This window comes from Tursiops truncatus, chromosome 10, assembly GCF_011762595.2.
Source record: "Tursiops truncatus isolate mTurTru1 chromosome 10, mTurTru1.mat.Y, whole genome shotgun sequence".
Taxonomy (NCBI): Eukaryota; Metazoa; Chordata; class Mammalia; order Artiodactyla; family Delphinidae; genus Tursiops; species Tursiops truncatus.
Genome location: NC_047043.1, coordinates 83,948,552 through 83,966,511, shown reverse-complemented (window position 1 = coordinate 83,966,511; position 17,960 = coordinate 83,948,552). Strand labels below are relative to the sequence as shown.

At 46.5% G+C, this 17,960-nt stretch overlaps 1 long non-coding RNA gene across 1 annotated transcript; it reads right to left on the bottom strand.

Moving 5' to 3' along the window:
• Window positions 1–1,172: 1,172 nt before the first annotated feature.
• On the bottom strand, window positions 1,173–17,730 carry LOC141275693 (uncharacterized). The gene is made up of 4 exons (XR_012323893.1): window positions 17,448–17,730; window positions 4,106–4,150; window positions 2,588–2,645; window positions 1,173–1,725 (listed from the first exon to the last, which is right to left on the bottom strand). It is a non-coding gene; the product is annotated as an uncharacterized lncRNA (long non-coding RNA).
• Between the last annotated feature and the right edge of the window lie 230 nt (window positions 17,731–17,960).

Here is a 17,960-nt window from a genome sequence, read left to right as displayed (position 1 = left end):
CCTACTATGTGTTAGATGGTAGGCTATGAACTTAATGTTCCTCCTGTCATTTAATTGTTACGATGCACAAGGCAAGCATTATTATTGCCATTTTACAGATGATGGAACAGAGGCACAGACTACCTTACCCAAGGTCCCAAAGCTCCTAAGTGGCAGAATATGTCCGTGCTAGGCTTCTTGTCTACAGTACACACAAAAACACACATGCTAGAGAAAGATCTGGAAGGATATATGCCCAGGTGTTTACCTTGATTATTTATAGATGATAGGATTATGGGTGTTTGTTACTTTATACTTTGTGTTTTCCAAATTTTCTGCTTTGAGCATTCATTATTTCTTTTAAGAAGAAGAAAAAGTTATAATTATGCAGTCCTGTGACTTTTATAAAACAAGCGATTATGTTTACAGCAGTTTAGCTCCTATGTATTTGATCTTCGTTATGACTGATTGAAGAGCAACAGGAATTACATTTGAAGTGTTCATGTTGGATACCAGAATAGCAACATACAGCCCCTTAATGTGACACATAGCTGTTTAGAAGTGGAGGCTTTACATATTTGTAAGCTGCTCTTCCCGTTTCAGGTTGTTCTGTAAGTAATCATATGGAATTTAAAATAAACATATTACATGTTATAGATCCAAAAGAATGTTGTCCTTCAAGATTTCCAACCCTAGGAAATTACACGCTGCTTCAAAGATGCTACCAGTGAAACCTCTTCACTTGAATTTCACTTTTGATTATCGCCCTTAAAGCTACTTTCTGAACCAGACAAGAAAACCAGGCTTCATTATTTCAGCAAAAAGCCAGGAATTACCTGCTTGATTGCCCCCCAAGGCATGGTCTGAATTTCTGTTAGGTCATTTTCAAAAATCAAACACAGCCACATGGATAAAATTTACCGTAAGAGGCAATGTTTTAACCAATGTCTTGTTTTCTCATGGAAATTCCAAAAAGGGAAATCCAAATGGGGTTTGATGAATGGAATCATTGTTGGAATAAGTGCAGATCCTCACGGTGACTACTTTCACGTGTGCTGCATTCATTTGAAGCATAAATTGAGGCGTGTGTGTGTGTTCATTTGCATTATTTTATAGTTCTCCATCATGGATTTCAGTCCTGAATAGGATATTTGCCTGGCTTTATTCACGATGGCATACGTTTCCAATTTTAAATAACTTTCAAAGATTCCCGTGTGTCTGCTCTTAGAATTGAGAAGTCTTGGTGATTCTGGGATCTGGGGGAAACTAAGTCTAAAAGAACACATGTAAACATGTATGTCGAGCTAGGAGACCTAAAGGTCACCAGAGGCCCAGGGTTTTACTTTGTCTGTTAGGTCTGACATGTAGGATTGGGCACTGGTGGAATCCCAGGTGGGTGGAGATCCCAAGGGTAGGAGGCTCCCCCTCAAGGGACTCCCTCCCAGCTCTCTCCGGGGCGTCTGTGAGCTCTGGGTCAGCACATCCTCATTCTTGTCTTTGGAGTTCCTGTAAAGGGAAAATTCATTTCTATCTGAATCTCTCATTTCTGAGTTGGGTGTCATCTTTATTTTACAGTGGAGGAAGGAAAGGCCAAAAGAGCTGGGGTCTTCCGATGATAGGGTGATCTTGTCACTTGATCATTGATTCGTTTGGTCATTCATTCATTCAAATATTTAAGTGCCCACTCGATGCCACTGAGGAATTTGTAGTGCGCAAAACAGATGTCTGTCTTCATGGAGCTCATTTCTAAGGAGGGAGACAGATAGTACATGAGTAAATACATCAAGGAACAAGTCAGAATTGTACATAATAATTTTGGGAGGAGGGAGACGGTTCTCTCTGGAAGAGGTCAGGGAAGGTTTCTCTGAGGAGGTGACATTTCAACTGAGACCCAAAGGCTAGAAAGATCTAGCCGTGCAAAGAGCTTGAGGAAGGAGATCATGCCAGGCAGGTTGAAGGCTCCAGCTCCTACCGCATCATAAAAGGCGTGGAATAATTGACCCATCAATACATAAAATGGGCATAAAGTAATACTATCCTAAATAAAGCAATCCTGACATAGGTGAATTTCAGAGAGAAGAATTTGTAAGGACATGAGACGGGATGGAGATCTCAACTATATTTTCTTTCGTGATAAACCAGAAAAGTTAGTTTTAACATGGACACTTCCCTAAGAGCTGTTTTAATTTTTAAAAATATATCATTGTGCTCATCATGAGATAGAACTGTGCGAGAAGCCAGGGTCTTCCACTTTAAGATTCTCTTTGCCCTAGAAAAGTCTGGCTTTATTGGATACTGGAGCAGAGCATTTTTGAGAGAGTGTGTGTGTGTGTGTGTGTGTTTGCTCTGCTCACATGATTTCTTTTCCCCAGAAGGAGACCAAACTGTTTATAGGGAGCAGAGCAACAAACAAACAACTGGGTACTATACTTCCAAACATTGAGACATGTGACTTTCCAGCCAGCACAGAGGTCCAGCAGGCACACAGCAGGCCAGCCATGCCTGATTCTTACGGAGCACACACGTTTCTGCTTCCTTGGGGATGACAGTATAAATTGTACAGACCATTATCATCTCTTCTCCAGAACTCGAACTTCTGAATACTGACCCAGAAAATGCACAGTGTGTTCCCCTGGAGCATAAGATGCATGCTTCTCCGGCACCTGCTGGAGGGATGAAAGATTTCATTGGCCTCTTCTACCTTCTGCTGTTCTGTGTCCTAAGACAAGCATCCAGAGGAGGCTATTTTCTGTTGCCTGGAGGAGGAACTGGCTGTGCTGTGCCAATTGGAGTCTTGTAGATACGCCAGAATCACAATCTTCCCTCCGCCATTTCTCCCCGGGCCCCAAACTCTTTCCAGTGCAATGCTACAGCTTACGTGGAACTAAGGGATGAGTTCTCACTCTCTCATTCATTCTCTCTCTCTCTCTCTCTCTCTCCCCGCCCCAAAACAAAAATTTCGGTGTCATTTGGTTTTTTGACTCTTTTCAGGACATGTATCCTTCTTCTAAGCTAAGCTGGGACCCCAGATACATATATAGAGTGGCCCAATCTTTCCACTGTTGGTAAATCAACCTTCAGGTTCCTTTGTGGTAGGTTCTTAATGACCATCTTACCATTATTATTCGTTGATTTCTCTATTTTTACCCCCTGCTTCAAAACCTACAGTTTTATTTGGCGTTTTCTTATGGTTTAAATAATAACTCTAACAGAAGACATCCTCTTTGCTGACTCGGTCAGTTTATATTGGTAGCTACCACTTTTAGTTTCTTCTAAAAAAATGTTCAATTGAAAAATTATACATCATTCATGGAGAAAGTCACTGGAATGTAAGCTCCACGAGGGCAAGCATTTTCAGCTTTTGTTTACTCCTCTTCCCCAATGTTTCATGTAGTGCCTGGTACACAGTATAGCAAGCAATGAATATCTGTTGTGTGACTGACTGAATGAAATTGACATCAGGCTTATGTGTGTGACGGAGGGGCCCTGGCAGATGCCCACTTCTGCTTCTCATAAGAAGGTTCCTCCAAAGTCAGAATGAATCCTTAGAGCCACGTTAGATGTAAAACTATCAGGATGCCAAGGTTAGCCAAAGTCTGGGAAATGAATACTTGTTTTTCCAAACTGTTCAATGAATCTAGTAATCATTCAGACATATTGACCATTAAAACCACAAGCTGGGCTACATGAGTTCAGGAGCCCTGGAGACAGTGGATGAATTAGTACTGGGAAGGAGGACTTAGTGACAGGCACTGGCCCCTCCACATAATAAAATGGTTCATTCCGTAGCTTCCTACACATGAGACGCAAATGCCCCTGGACTTCCCAGAAGGTGAATTTTAATTAGAACATCCAGATGAAGCTTCTGCCTAATTTAAACCCCACGCATCATCTTATGAGACGCGGTAACCTGGAGTTCTGATTCTATCTGTTGTCGCTTCCTTTACTACGTTTTGTTTTTAGACTGAGAGCTAGGAGGCTGACCACACATCTGACATTGTTTATGGAGTCGTGGACTCTATTAATTAAAGTCCGCTTAATCACGATGGGACGAGGTTTGCTGCCAACAGCTTTGTCAGAAACTGGAAGGAGGTCGGTGGTGACTTAGCATGGCCGTGGAGCGTACCCGGAGCTCTCTTTGAGTTACGAACAGCCTCCTCTTGAGCCCCCTCTGTTTTGAAAAGAAAATGATTTGGTTACTCAGTTACCCAGAGAAGTAAGACTGATGTCTGCTTTTCCTTGTGGGGGAAGTTCTCGGATAAATAGCCGTGGCAAGGAGAGGAATGTTGGTGACCCAGAGGGAGTCCTGCCTTCTGCCCTGAGGGTACCTGGAGTAGCGATTCTCATCCCAGGGCGGGCAGTTTTGCCTCCCAGGGGGACATTGGGCCAAGTCTGGGGACATTTTGGGCTGTCTTGACTGGGGAGTGATGGGTTCCACTGGCATCTAGTAGGCAGAGGCCCGGGATACTGCTAAACTTCCTACAATGCATAGGACAGTTCCCTGCCCCAAAAGTCAATCGCGCCCAGGTTGAGAAACCCCGCTCATTTTCATGAGAATGTCCCTGCCTGGGGAGGCGATTCTTCTGTTGTTGCTTTCCTATTCTGACTTGAAAAAATGATGGCCATTTTTTAGTGAATTGAAGGCAGACCTGATTTCAGCCGTGGGTGGATTAGGCAGCCTAAGCGGAATGATTTGAAAGACACTGAGAAAATCCGGACTTCAAATGTTCCTCCACGTGAGGGCTCCAAGACCTAGAATTCCTTCAGTTGAAACCTGGAGAGGCCCCCCACAGAAGTCAGGATTCCTGGGTCTTGAAGCGAGCTCTGCTGACCTCCAAACGCTTTGTTGAGCCTTTACTACACTGTGCCCAGCCCAGGGCTAAGTGCTGTGCACCTATTCTTTTTTCTTTTTTTTAACATCTTTATTGGAGTATAATTGCCTTACAACGTTGTGTTAGTTGCTGCTTTATAACAAAGTGAATCAGCTGTATGTATACATATATCCCCATATCTCCTCCCTCTTGCGTCTCCCTCCCACCCTAGGTGGACACAAAGCACCGAGCTGATCTTCCTGTGCTATGCGGCTGCTTCCCACTAGCCATCTGTTTTACATTTGATAGTGTATATATGTCCATGCCACTCTCTCACTTCATCCCAGTTTACCCTTCCCCCTCCCCGTGTCCTCAAGTCCATTCTCTATGTCTGCGTCTTTATTCCTGTCCTGCCCCTAGGTCCTAGAGTCTGTCATACAAAGTGAAGCACGTGTTCTCTTGTTCCACCCTCAGCAACCCTTTAAGATGTGTGCCATTCCTACTGCTAAGGAGTGCATGTCGGTTGCTCCGGAACCTGCGCAAAGTGACACGCTGGTAGGCGTGGTGCTGGGATTTTACAACCAGCTATGACTGATGCCCAGGTCTTTGCCAGGAAGCAAGACCTTACCTTCCTGAGCTCTGAGGCATCTCAGCTGACCATTCTATGACTGTCTTCACCTGTGGAAATTAAATTCCATGACTTTTAGGAATCTTTTTAAGGCTATATGTCCTAATTTGTTCCTTTGTTTTATATCTTGCCCTCTTTAAATGTTCCCTTTTAAAATGGAAACAGTCCCAGGATAGGTAACCATTGGAAATCCCCATGGAGGGATTCGAAACCTCCCTGCATATCATTAATCAGGTGGTGAGCTTCTAAAAAAGCCTGTTTCCACAGTCCCTCACCAACACTCTGCTTTAGCAGGTTTGAAGTGGGCTCCAGGAACCCTTGTATTAACCTCCCCCTCCCTCAATCCTTGTATTAATCACCCCCAGGTGATTCTGATGCACGAGGTCTAAAGATCACAGTGAAGAAGAGTATTTTAGCCCCTTTTGGGGAATTAGCTTAATCAACTGGTTTCCTTTAAGATAAGGACGCTGGCCACAGTGGAAGTTCAGTGTTATAAGTGAATTGTGGTCCCCAGATGCCTTAGGCTGGCAGGACTGGCTGTGACTCCTGTCTTCAGACTCATCCCAGGTCAAGGGTTCCCAAACATAGCTGCTTAGAGTCACCTGGGAAGCTCTTAAAACTCCCCATGCCAAAATCGTACTCTAGGTCAATTAAATCCCAATGTCTGGGACTGGGAACCGGCCTCAGTATTTTTTTTTTTTTCTTTTTTCTTTTTTAAGCTCTCCAGATAATTTCCATGCACTGCAGTTTGAGAACCACTGTTGTGGGTGTTACAGATTCCACACCTTTGCTGCTGCTGAATTTTTACCTGTAAGGCAATTCCGCTCTCCCGGCTCCATATATAGAAATCTCAACTATCTAATGAGACACATGGGTAACCCACTCTTTTCTCTGTTGTCTTTCCAGATGCCCCCTGCTCACTCCTCTGCTTTTTAAGCTAGTTTTTTTTTTTTTTTTTTTTTTTTGCGGTACGCGGGCCTCTCACTGTTGTGGCCTCTCCCGTTGTGGAGCACAGGCTCCGGACGTGCAGGCTCAGCGGCCATGGCTCACGGGCCCAGCCGCTCCGCGGCATGTGGGATCTTCCCGGACCGGGGCACGAACCTGTGTCCCCTGCATCGGCAGGCGGACTCTCAACCACTGCGCTGCCAGGGAAGCCCTAAGCTACTTTTATGGTATTTATCTTACCACCTTGTTTGTATTTACTACGTGTCTTCCATGAGCTAGATGGCATCTTCCTTAAGGAAGGGGCCCTAATGTATGTCGCTCTGGGCTGATGGGAGCAGAAACAGTAGGAGAGGGTGGGTGCAGAAGAGACAAGACACCCCCAATTGAACTTTCTGCCCTGGCTTTCTTCATGACAGCAGAGGGAGAGTAATAACAATGGTTATAGTAGGTCACCGTGGCACTAGACTCCTTGAATAAAATATCCTAGTAAAACGTTTGAACTCAGTTTTCTGGGGAGGAACAAAGAATCCTTCTAAATATAGCACCTTCTAAATAATGACGTTTGACTATTTGATATTTTGAATTGTGACTTCTGCTGACAAATGGAGGAACAATTCAGAATGCAAACCAGCTTTCCTCACCAGGATGTTTGGAGTGACTAGTTAATGCTTGGGAAGGAATTTAAGAATACGTAAAAGCACTCTCCGAGTTTCCCTTCGTCTCTGTTGGTTGTTTCCACCCTGCTCACTTAAGAAACAAACCCTGGACTTCCCTCGTGGCGCAGTGGTTAAGAATCCGCCTGCCAGTGCAGGGGACACGGGTTCGAGCCCTGGTCCGGGAAGATCCCACATGCCACGGAGCAACTAAGCCCACGTGCTGCAACTATTGAGCCTGCGCTCTACAGCCCGCGAGCCACAACTGCTGAGCCCACACACCACAACTACTGAAGCCTCCGCGCCTAGAGCCCATGCTCTGCAACAAGAGAAGCCACCGCAATGAGAAGTCCGTGCACCGCAACCAAGAGTAGCCCCTGCTCGCCACAGCTAGAGAAAGCCCACACACAGCAATGAAGACCCAATGCAGCCAAAAATAAATAAAAATAAAATAAAATTTAAAAAGTACTTTCCTTTAAAAAAAAAAAAAGGAAAGAAACAAATCCTATCATCCTGAACCGACCTGGTGGTTCAGTTTTCCCAAAGATGGGAGTCACATAGGAGCTGCCTGTGGCCTTGATGTTCCCTGAGGCTGTACTTTGATTGGCTCACCTAGAATTTTAAAACTGATGACTATTTGGGGAAAGATCTGGATTTTTTTTTTTGCCTCTCTTGAAAATTCAAAAGCTCTTTCTGTCCTGAGCTTGCTTTCTGGGGGACAGCGATCGGGCTCTGCCCCTTTCAGTTGAGACCTGTGTGCTCAAACTGCCACAGTCCCCAAGCCTCCATAATGACACACAACCCACTTCAATAATTTAAGTTGCCTGGTTGAGTTCTCTAGGTTGTGGTATTAGCATCACCTGTTAAAACGTAAAACACTAATTGCTGGGCCCCACCCATCTTCTGTAGAGAAGAGTTGTCACTTCCCCCTATATTTATATGTGTAGATGTATATCTGTCTACACACATATATATGTGAATATATATATGTACACATGTATGCGTGTAAATGTGTGTATATATATGTCAGTATGGACTCATGCATATTTATATACATGAGTTATAACCCAATACTATTGTTATTTCTTTGGGTTATAATCCAATACTATTGTGATTTCTTTTCTTGCTCACGATGTCCCAACTTTGGGCATTGGGGAGCTCTTTCAGATTGGCTCCTGTGCCTTTTCAATGAGTCTGTTTTCCCCCACATCTGGGTTTTTTTAAGCACTTCATATAGCAATTTCTGGAGCTCTTTCAGATTGGCTCCTGTGCCTTTTCAATGAGTCTGTTTTCCCCCCCATCTGGGTTTTTTTAAGCACTTCATATAGCAATTTCTGGCACAAGATACTCCAGGCTTATCTTGTTTTTTCCCTCCCCACCCCTAGCATTAACTAGTTCTGCAAAGATTTCTGATTTGTGTTATTGGAGAAAGGTATTTAGAAACCAAGATCTGAGTACCAGGTGTGCTCATTGCTACTGGGGTATCACTACTTCTAGCCTTTCTCAATGGACAGAGCTGGGAAATATACGTATCTATACTAACTCAGGCATACAAACATATGGATTTATTTCTGTATTTATCTGTAAATATATGTGTTTATATTTTTATAATAATAAATTTATATTTTTATATAAATATATCCTCCATTATTATTACTCTCCCTCTGCTGTCATGAAGAAAACCAGGGCAGAAAGTTCAATTGGGGGTGTCTTGTCTCTTCTGCACCCACCCTCTCCTACTCTTTCTGCTCCCGTCAGCCCAGAGCCACATACATTAGAGCCCCTGTCCATATAGAAACCTTCAACTCCAATCCATTACCATAGGATTCATACTAACCTTGCAGATATCAGATTTTAAATCTTTTTAAGGCTTTTTAATTTTAACAGTGGCTCATGAACATCCTTGGTGGGGGGAAGAGTAAGCTTCGCTTGATAGCTATTTTATAGATACTACTAAAAAACAAACAAACAAATCCCAAGTTTAGCATAACAGAAATGTCAGCATATCCCCGTGTTTAGTATCCTGCAGTCCCTTCAGAAAATCTTCTCTAGTTTGGAACTCACAGCCGCCCTGTTCCTGAAGGTGGGTAGACCTGTCTCATTTCCCTTCTCATACAAACACAGTTTGTCTCCAGCCCTACAGAACAATGCCTGTTGTAACACTGAGCTGGCACTTGTGGATTCTAAATATAAGCCAAGACACTTCTCAGAGATTATAATCAGAACTTTGCTTTACATGTGAAATCTTATTTTGAATTCAGGTACAATTACTCAGAGACTGAATTATACTGCCTTAGGATAGTATAAAAACAATAGTTTTAATTATTTTGGGGGGAAGGGGGTTACAAAAGTAACGTTTTCTTAGGAAGGTGAGGTGTCTACAGTCTTTGAGAACGTCACAGATACAGATTAACCATCAGCTGTGAGGTTTGCCTATGGTTCCTTCATGTTTATTCATGAAGCAACCGTACTTGGATGAGGTCTCCCTTCCTCTCATTATACTTAATGTAAATCTAGTGGTGCTTGGATGTATTTTTAAAAACTGTAGAGAACTGGAAAGAGAATCCAACCAGGATGGCTCATGGGCCATTCGAGGTGTGGCCCCCTCAGTGGTTTGGAAGACATTCTGGGTTTTGAACAGCAGCACTTATAATTAGGGAGGTGTCATCCTTTGCATAAAAAAGAAAACAAAACCAAGAAAGCAAAGCCCTTCTACTAACAAGGTTTAGTCACAGCATGTGTTCAGCCTTCCCCAGACCTGTCTTGGCATTTGTTTCTGGCCTGGTGGGGAATATGTTCCATCTTTCTCTGAGCACTCATAAAACAATACAAAAGTAAACAATTGGAGGGCAATTAACAGTCTCTTTGGGGTAACGGAAGAAGTCACCCTGCTATTCATGTCAAAGGAATTAATCATGGTTTACATAGGTGAATTAGTGGCTTAACTTTGCAAGTGGTTGAAACACAAGAACCCAACAAAGTTTATAAAAGACGCCAGCTTGGAGAACCAGGTATGGAGGACAGCTTGCAGGACTATCTGTCAGGTAGTTGAAGGCATTAAAGGTTACTGAGATGGTGCCTGTTGCATAAGAGGCCACGCGCACTTCAGATCTGTGTATCTCAAATTTGAGTGTGTGTGAGACACAGCTTGGAAGTTTTGTTAAAATGCAGCTGTTGGTTCCGTAGGTCTAGGGAGTGGGCTGTGATTCTGCCTTTTAAACACCCTGTCAGGTGTGGCGCCTATGCTTCAGGCCAGCACATCTCACGTTGCATAGCAAGGCTGTAGATTGTTCTTGTACCTGTGGCAGGTAGTATCGAGCTGCGCATACGCCCTTTAAGTACCTCCAAATTACGAACATGTTGCACTCTGAATGTTCAGGGGTTTAGGGACCAGAATAGCTTGTTGGAGTGGAGGTACTTGGCCAAATACTTTATTGTGCATATCAACAACCTCTTTCACAGGCACCAAGTTAGAAAAACATAAAACCATGTGCAGGCCATGTTTATTTACATTTATAGAGCTGTGCCCTTAAAAGAAAACAGGAAATGCAATCCCTGTAACTAAGGCCCCCCCGCCCCCCGTGGTTAAAACCTCAGAAAGTGCATTATTGTCTCTAGTTTTAATGCTGAGCCTCCGAACAAGTTTTGGCGTTGGGGAAAGCCCTTTGAGAGCTGGGCTCTTTTACCATTCCCTGACTAGCTTTTCAGGCCTCTCAGTTATCAAATGTGGTTTGTCTCAGAGTCCTTGATAATACTGTATACAGTTGTCCCTCAGTATACGAGGGGATTGGTTCCGGGACCTCCCTCGGATACCACAATTTGCGGATGCTCAAGTCCCTTAGAGTACATCCCGCGTATCTGCTGGTTCTGCATCTGCGGATTCAACCCACCAAATAGCCTAAACAGTGGGTTGAATCCATGGAGGCAGAACCAGTGGTTACCGAGCGCTGACCATACTTTACAACAGGGGAGCCTCTGTTGTTTTCTGGTGTGCGCATATCGTCACATCACAACACAGAGGACACGCTTCTCTTGCCACTTACTGGGAAACACGTGATTTTCATTAGCCATTTTTCTCTTCTAGGAAGGAGACTTAGGAATAGAAGCTTTCATTTAGAGAATTCTGACCACTTTTACTAACCTCTCCCTTCCCCCCACTCTCCTCTTCTCCCCCTCTCTCCTGCTAACCCTTTCCTCCTTTCTTCACTGTCTTTATCCACACCTGGATGTCTGCCACACCTGGGGGAGAGGAGAGGGTGAGTAGGGGGTGGACCTTTAACTTTACCCTCTGTGGCCTCAGCTTCTCTCCTGTCTATAAAGGGATATGGGGTTGGCTGTTTCTGAGAAACTAGGCAGGCCGAATAATTCCTGAGGAGGGGTGGTACATCACTTTGGTGAAGTGGAGAGTGTGAGATGGAAATACATAATGGTGCTGAGTCAGGACACCTGAATTCTAATCCTTGTCTAGCCACTAACTAATTATGTGGCCTTGGAGGACAATTTAACCTCCCTGGGCCTCAGCTTGCTAATCTGTAATTTGATATCCATACTTGGTTTTGCCTGTTACTCAGAGTGTAGGAGTCTTGCCACTGGGATGGCATTAGATAACATTGAATGACATATTGAGAACTAGACTCCCCTTGCAATCATTTTCTATCCTTCTGGTTGTTCAAACAACAACAACAAAAACAACACAGAGAAAACAATTTTCTGTTGACATACACGTCATTAACACTTTTCAGGACTTGCCCCTCTTTTTAAAAAAGTTTTCCATTTTAGTTTTTCAGCCACTCTTTCTTTCTAACAAAGAGAAATCAGTAACTTTGTTTTTACTGTGATTGTTTTTAATTTATGGAAGGTGATATGATTTCCCATTTAATGTAGTAACAGAAAAATAAAAGTGGGTGCTTTACAGGAAAATATTTAGTACAATTACCATAATAACTGTACTGCAGTGAGTACAGTATATTAATTTTTCAAGAACTATTATGTTACGTAGATATGGTGAAAATTAGGAAGATGGTAACTGTAGTTAAAGAAACACTGAATTAAGCGATTTTAAAGTTTCTGTTTAAACTTATGAGAGATTCAGGTATCTCATTAAGTGGCAAATGTCCACTCCACTTTCTGTCCCCCCAAGATGTGCATATGTTCATTGACACAGTATTTGCAGAACAAAGTTGGTGGTACATATAATTAATAGTATGTGACAGGGCACTCAAATGTTCTGATACCTTTGGGGCAATTTTGGCCGCAGTTAACTATAGTTTGCTAATTTTGAATTTAAAGTTTTTTCCTATTACTTAAACTATAACGAAATGGGGACAAGCACCTTTGCCTTGGTGTAATTAAAAATGAAATTATGTCAGGAGCATGTGTTTAAAAAAGGGACTTCTATTTGTTTTACCACCAAAAGGTGGCGTCCTACCCCCATGCCCTTTATTTAAAAACCCTTCTTGCTTTAATTTAACAAAAAGAAACTTCCAGTTGATTACTGATAAAGAAATGAAAATGTGCTCCCTATGAATGTAACATGACAGTGTTGAAAATGAACTATATGTTAAACTGTAGTTAAGTTTCCCTCTAATGTAAACCAAGTGGACATGGAATTCTTTAATAAGGCGGCACATTAGACAGTATTATATACAAAATTGGGTACAATATATCATGGGATTTACAACCAGGATTTCCTTTTGTCTGCAAAACTTGTTGCCAATCTGATTTTGGTCCCCCCGCTTTCAAGTGAATGTAGAATTTAAGGCAGTTAAAATGCAGAATAAGATCAGTGGCAATCTAAAGATCTTTTTAGTATGGCAATACTAATAATTTTTTTAAAACTCACTGTTCGATCTGAAAAGCCAGATCAAAGCATGAATTGTTCTTTACAGACGATGCATAAATTTGTCACGTTGAAATAAATTGCTATTCCCCTGAGTTATAATTCTGCAACCCGACATATACCATAACATGTTATATCTGGCTTAAACATTGTAGAAATGAAAAACAACCACCCCCTGGCACCCCATAGACTGGCTACTTTGTAGATTTCAATTTAATTCCATGTGAATTCAGCATATGGAATTGCCAGCGATGTCAAAGGGTTGTTGGGAGTATTAACTGAGTTGCCATAAAGCTTCTACATCATTGTCTAGTTCATGGTAAGCATTCAATAAATATTAGATGTTATTACTGACAGCTGTAGCCAGTGAGCTTCTCAGGGGCAGGAATTTTCTTTCTTTCTGCATCCCTCAGTGCCTGCTGTATGGTCTAGAACATAGTAGGTGTGTCATGTCTTAATTAACCTCTTGAATCAAAGACAACACAACCCTAGCCTCTAGGAAGCTAGGAGGTGCTACAGGAAGTAAAATGCATTTTCTTTATGTGGATCCTAGTCTCAATGATCTGATGGATGCTTTTGCCTGGATAGCCTGGAATCTTACACAGCGTGCATTTACATGAATTCTACTATGTTGTAATTACCTTAGCGCAGTCTCCCTGTCTCTGGCTTTATTCAGTAGCATGAGTGAATTTTTTTTTTTTTACTTGCAAAACAGAATTTTAAAGTGGTCGTCTTATGCTATTATTGAACTTGAGATTTAGAATTCTTCTGTAAATGAATGTTTAAAAATATTTGTATAAAGACATGATCCAGAAGAATTTATAATAACTTTTTCAGGATATTGATTATCTACAACTGCTCTGGTCTCAAGACCAAGGGGACAGTACTAGTGTCCCCCTCCCATCGCCACCCCCTTCTGTTGTTGTCTCCTTCTCTCCAAGTACTTCGTAGGAATCCACAGGAGTGGCTTTCAATATATTCTCATAAAGAGTTGCCCTGGTACACCACCTAGCCGGTAACTGGAAATGCTGGGAGGTTGAGGTGATGGGTCTGAAAAAAAATTATTTCTGTTCACAACTACAAGCCCTAGAGCCCTATATCTTTCTAAGTCACACCTTGGAAACAGAAAGCCTTCTTCCTCCTCTATTTGTGTTGATAATAGTGAAAGAAATGCGTGTGTCTCTTGTTTTATACATGTATATGTATATTCCAAAACATTTCATTCAGGCTCCTAATTCACTCCTTCAAATTTCTAAATTCCACCGAACTTCAAAGCAGCAAAAAGAAAAAAAAAAGTCACCTTTTCAAAGAATTGGACAAAGCCTTTTGCATGTGACTGATCTCTGGGAGAGCAGGTAATTTGTGTTAAACAACTGATTGACATGCTAGCCCCCTGGGCGTTTTCCTAAGAGAAACCATGGCAAGAACACAGCTCCCGACGCAGCCACTTTCGCCTAAAGTGGATCTAACTACACATTCCTGCAGTGACTCTGACAAGGAAGTGGGGGGAAGCGTCCCACATTACACTCTCCTGATTCAGAAATACAGGGGGAAAAAAAAAACCCTCACTGGCGGGTTTCTATTTCTTGCAAACAGGGGTTTGTCCTTCTGTTGAACTTTCACCTCCCGAACTCGCCTTCTTTCATTGGACAAAGTGCAGAAAGAAAGAGGAGAGACCGAGGGAGGACGGGAGAGAAGGAGAAAGGGGGTTGAAAACACCACCCTACCTCCCCCTCCTTCAACTGTCACTGATGGCAAAACACTTTCACTTTTAACTGGAGGAAACTCACATGCTTGTCTTTCCTCTCCCCTTCCTTCTGTATTTTTAGCTCAGAAACCAAGCAAATAGCCATCGCATTCCCATCTTCGTCCCTAGTTGTTAACACTCTCCCTCTCGTTTCTTTCCGGTGTCTGAATGGGCGCCCCTTTCCCCATCTTCTGAGGAATCCCCCTCCCCCATGCCCCTCATTTTCCAGGTCTTTCTTGCCTGATCCCTCTTCTGCCAGGGACTGCTCTGGCGTTGCCTTCCTCTCTCTGGTCTGCGGGACTCTGCCTCCTTCTCCTCGTCCCCATCTAGCCTGGACACCCCTCACTCCCACCTCCCTGTTCCCCTTGCCCCCAATCCCCGCCCCACCCCCTTGGCAACTGCGATTTTTTTTTCTTTCTTTTTTTTTTTTTTTTTGCTGCGAGCCTTGTTGTTTACCCAGCAGGTGGATGTGACGTCAGGGACGCACAACAGCAAAAAATAACAACATCTCCCTCCGCGACGTGTTGGCCTCTCGCGCGCCTTATTTATTTATTTGTTCCGGGAGGCCGGGGGAGGGGGGTGGGTGCCAGCGCCCGAGTGGCTCGGGGAAGGGGGGCGAGCCGGTTCGCGCTCCGGGGGTGGCTTAGGGGTGCGTAAGATGGAGAAGGGGCCCCGGCCGCAGCCCAGGGGGCGGGCGGGGTAGCGCCCCCGGCCCGACGTCGTCCGCGCCTCTGCCGCCGCCGCTGGCGCTGGCTGGGCTCCGGAAAGCTAGTCCGGAGCGGAGGAATCTATTGTTATTTATTGTGTGGCGGTTGCGTGCAGTACTCGCGGCGGCCCGGCCCTCGCCCGGGAGTGCGTGTGTGTGCGCGCGTGTGTGCGCGAGTGAGTGTGTGCGCGGGGGTGCGCGCGCGGGCGGGAGTGGGCGCGCGCGGGGAAAGGCCCGAAAACACCTTAGTTTGCACCGAGAGACCATTTGCAGCGGGTGAGTTTGTATTTTTCCATTTCTGCTCCACTTTTTCCCAAGCCGCCTCCTGCCTTGTTTCCGACCACTTTAAACAACAACACCACCAAAAAAAAAAAAAAAAAAAAAAAAGAAAAGAAAAAGAAAGAAAAAAGGAAAAAAAAAACTTCTTCCCATCTCCCGGCTCCACGTGCATCTCCCCCAGCCCTCCCCAGAGGCAGCCTCTCTCTCCCCCGGGTCGGGGCCCGGGCTCCCGGGTGGCTGGGGGCTGCGGGCTGGCGCGGGGGGCGGTGGAGGGGACTCCGGCGGCGCCCGCACTCTTGGGTGCATTTCCATAAGTCAAATGGATGGGGGGGGGGGGGGCTACGGCGGCTGCAGCGGCGAGGAGGCGATCTCTCCTTCTCCTCGGCCCCTTCACGCGTCGCTCTGCGCTCTCCACGGTTGCAGCGGGGAGAGGAATCGAGAATCCCAGGCCGCCTGGCGCAACTTTCGGTGTCCGGCGTCGGGGTGCCTGCCCAGAAGCCGGGCGGGCGCGGGGCCCGGGGTCGGGTCCGCGGCGGGAGGGGGTGCGCGCCGGGTTCCTCTGGAGCCCAAAGTTTGGACTTGGAGCAAACTTTTTCCTTTCGTTCTCCACGAGTGTTTTCCCCCTCGGTGCCCCGGAGCTGCTCCGCGGGCCTCAGCGGAATGACTGAGAACGTCTGCGCCCTAGGCCCCGCGGCTGGGGACGTCTCCGGTGCCACGCACGCCGTGCCCCGAACTCGGCGGCGGGGGCACTCCTCTGCCGCACCCCGGAGCCCAGAAAACTCACACACACACCCGCGCACCTCCAGCTAGACACGTATCCCCTCGCGCGCTCGGCCCGGCGAACCCAGCCACCCCGCGAGGGATCCGAGGCCGCCGTGGCCAGCTCGGCGGGTGGGAGTGGGAGCAGGGTGCGCTGCGGGGAGTCGCCGCGCCCGGATTCCTCTCCGCTGCACCACACGCACTTTCTGGGTGTACGTCCCTCTTAAGCCTGGGGAACAGGGGGGATTTCCCAAGTCCTGATATGTCCTGAGACGTGCGCGAGTCGCCGAGACCCTTCGGCCCTGTCCCGGCGGCCGACCGCTCTCCGTTCCTCTGCTGCGCGCCGCCTTCCTCCCGGGCTCCCCGCGCTCCATTCCTGCCCCGCAGAGAGGATTCAGCTGAGGCAGCCGGCGAGCCGCCGGGTGTGCGCTTCGGGTGGGGACCGCGGTGGCGGCGCCGGGAGCCGGAGGAGTTTGCCAGTTGCCGCGGGGTCGCGGTCATTCGCTGCCTCCGCCTCCCCTCGCCTCCGCCTCCCGCCCCCCTCCTCCCCAGATACGGCCGCGCTCGGAAACTTTGATTCCTTCTTCTTTTTGGCCCTCGGCTAGTCCCCCTCCCCACCTGTTGTGAGCTCCGCCTTGGTCCCCGGAGACTGGCGGTGACACACGCGGGCGCCGGGGAGCTTCGCGCCCAGAAACAAAGTCTCAGGCCCCCCTCCCAAGTGTTTGCTTCGAAATCGCTGCCTGCAACCCGCCCCCCCCCCCCCCGCCCCCGATTGCGGCGCAGCTCCCGCCCCCTGTGAGAATAAGGACTAAATAAACAGTTGTAACTCCAAACCTTGCGCTTGCGATCGTATCCCTATTCCACCCCCTCCCCCTTTCCTCCCCCCCTCCTTTTTTGTTGTTGCAACTTTGTAAGATCCCGGGGAAGGTGCTGAGACTTAGGCTCGGGCCGATTTCCCGGTCTCGGGATCCTTGCAGGGAATCCCTGGGCCACATCCTCTCTTCCCTCCACGCGCGCTCGCGGGTCTTTCGAGCCCGCCGCCCTCTCGGTCTTGGCCCCCCAGGCTACTCATTTATCCCGCCCCACTCAGTTCCCCCCAACCTGCACCGGGAAGATTTGCTGAGGGTCGCCCCGGTTTCTTGTCGACCGCAGAATCCGAAAGTTTGCAAGAAGAGGATAGCGCGCGGCGAGCAAGCGGGCCAAGGGGCAGCGGCTGCGGCGCCGGGGACCATGGTGCTGCCGGCGCCTCCTCCGCGGGCGTGAAGGCGGCACTCCCACTCCCTCCCCGGACTCCGCGGGTAAGTCGAGGCGGCCGCGGGCGGGGGCGCGAGGGCCGGTGACACTCTAGAGCTTCGGGCTGTACCCGGGGGTCTCTGCGCCCAAAGCCCCAGCATGGGCGGCGCGAGCGCAGCGATCTGGCGCCGGAGCCAGGAAATGTGCCCATCCTTAAGCCGGTAGGTGCTTTGAAATACTGGACTTTCTCCTTTTTTCCTCTTTTCTTTCCGAAATCCGAAAATCTGGAGATCAAAGTTTAGCATGGAGTGTAAAGTGCTCTGATAAAATATGATGACATCCCTCGCTCCCCTTCTCACCCCCCCCCCTTTTAACTGTTAA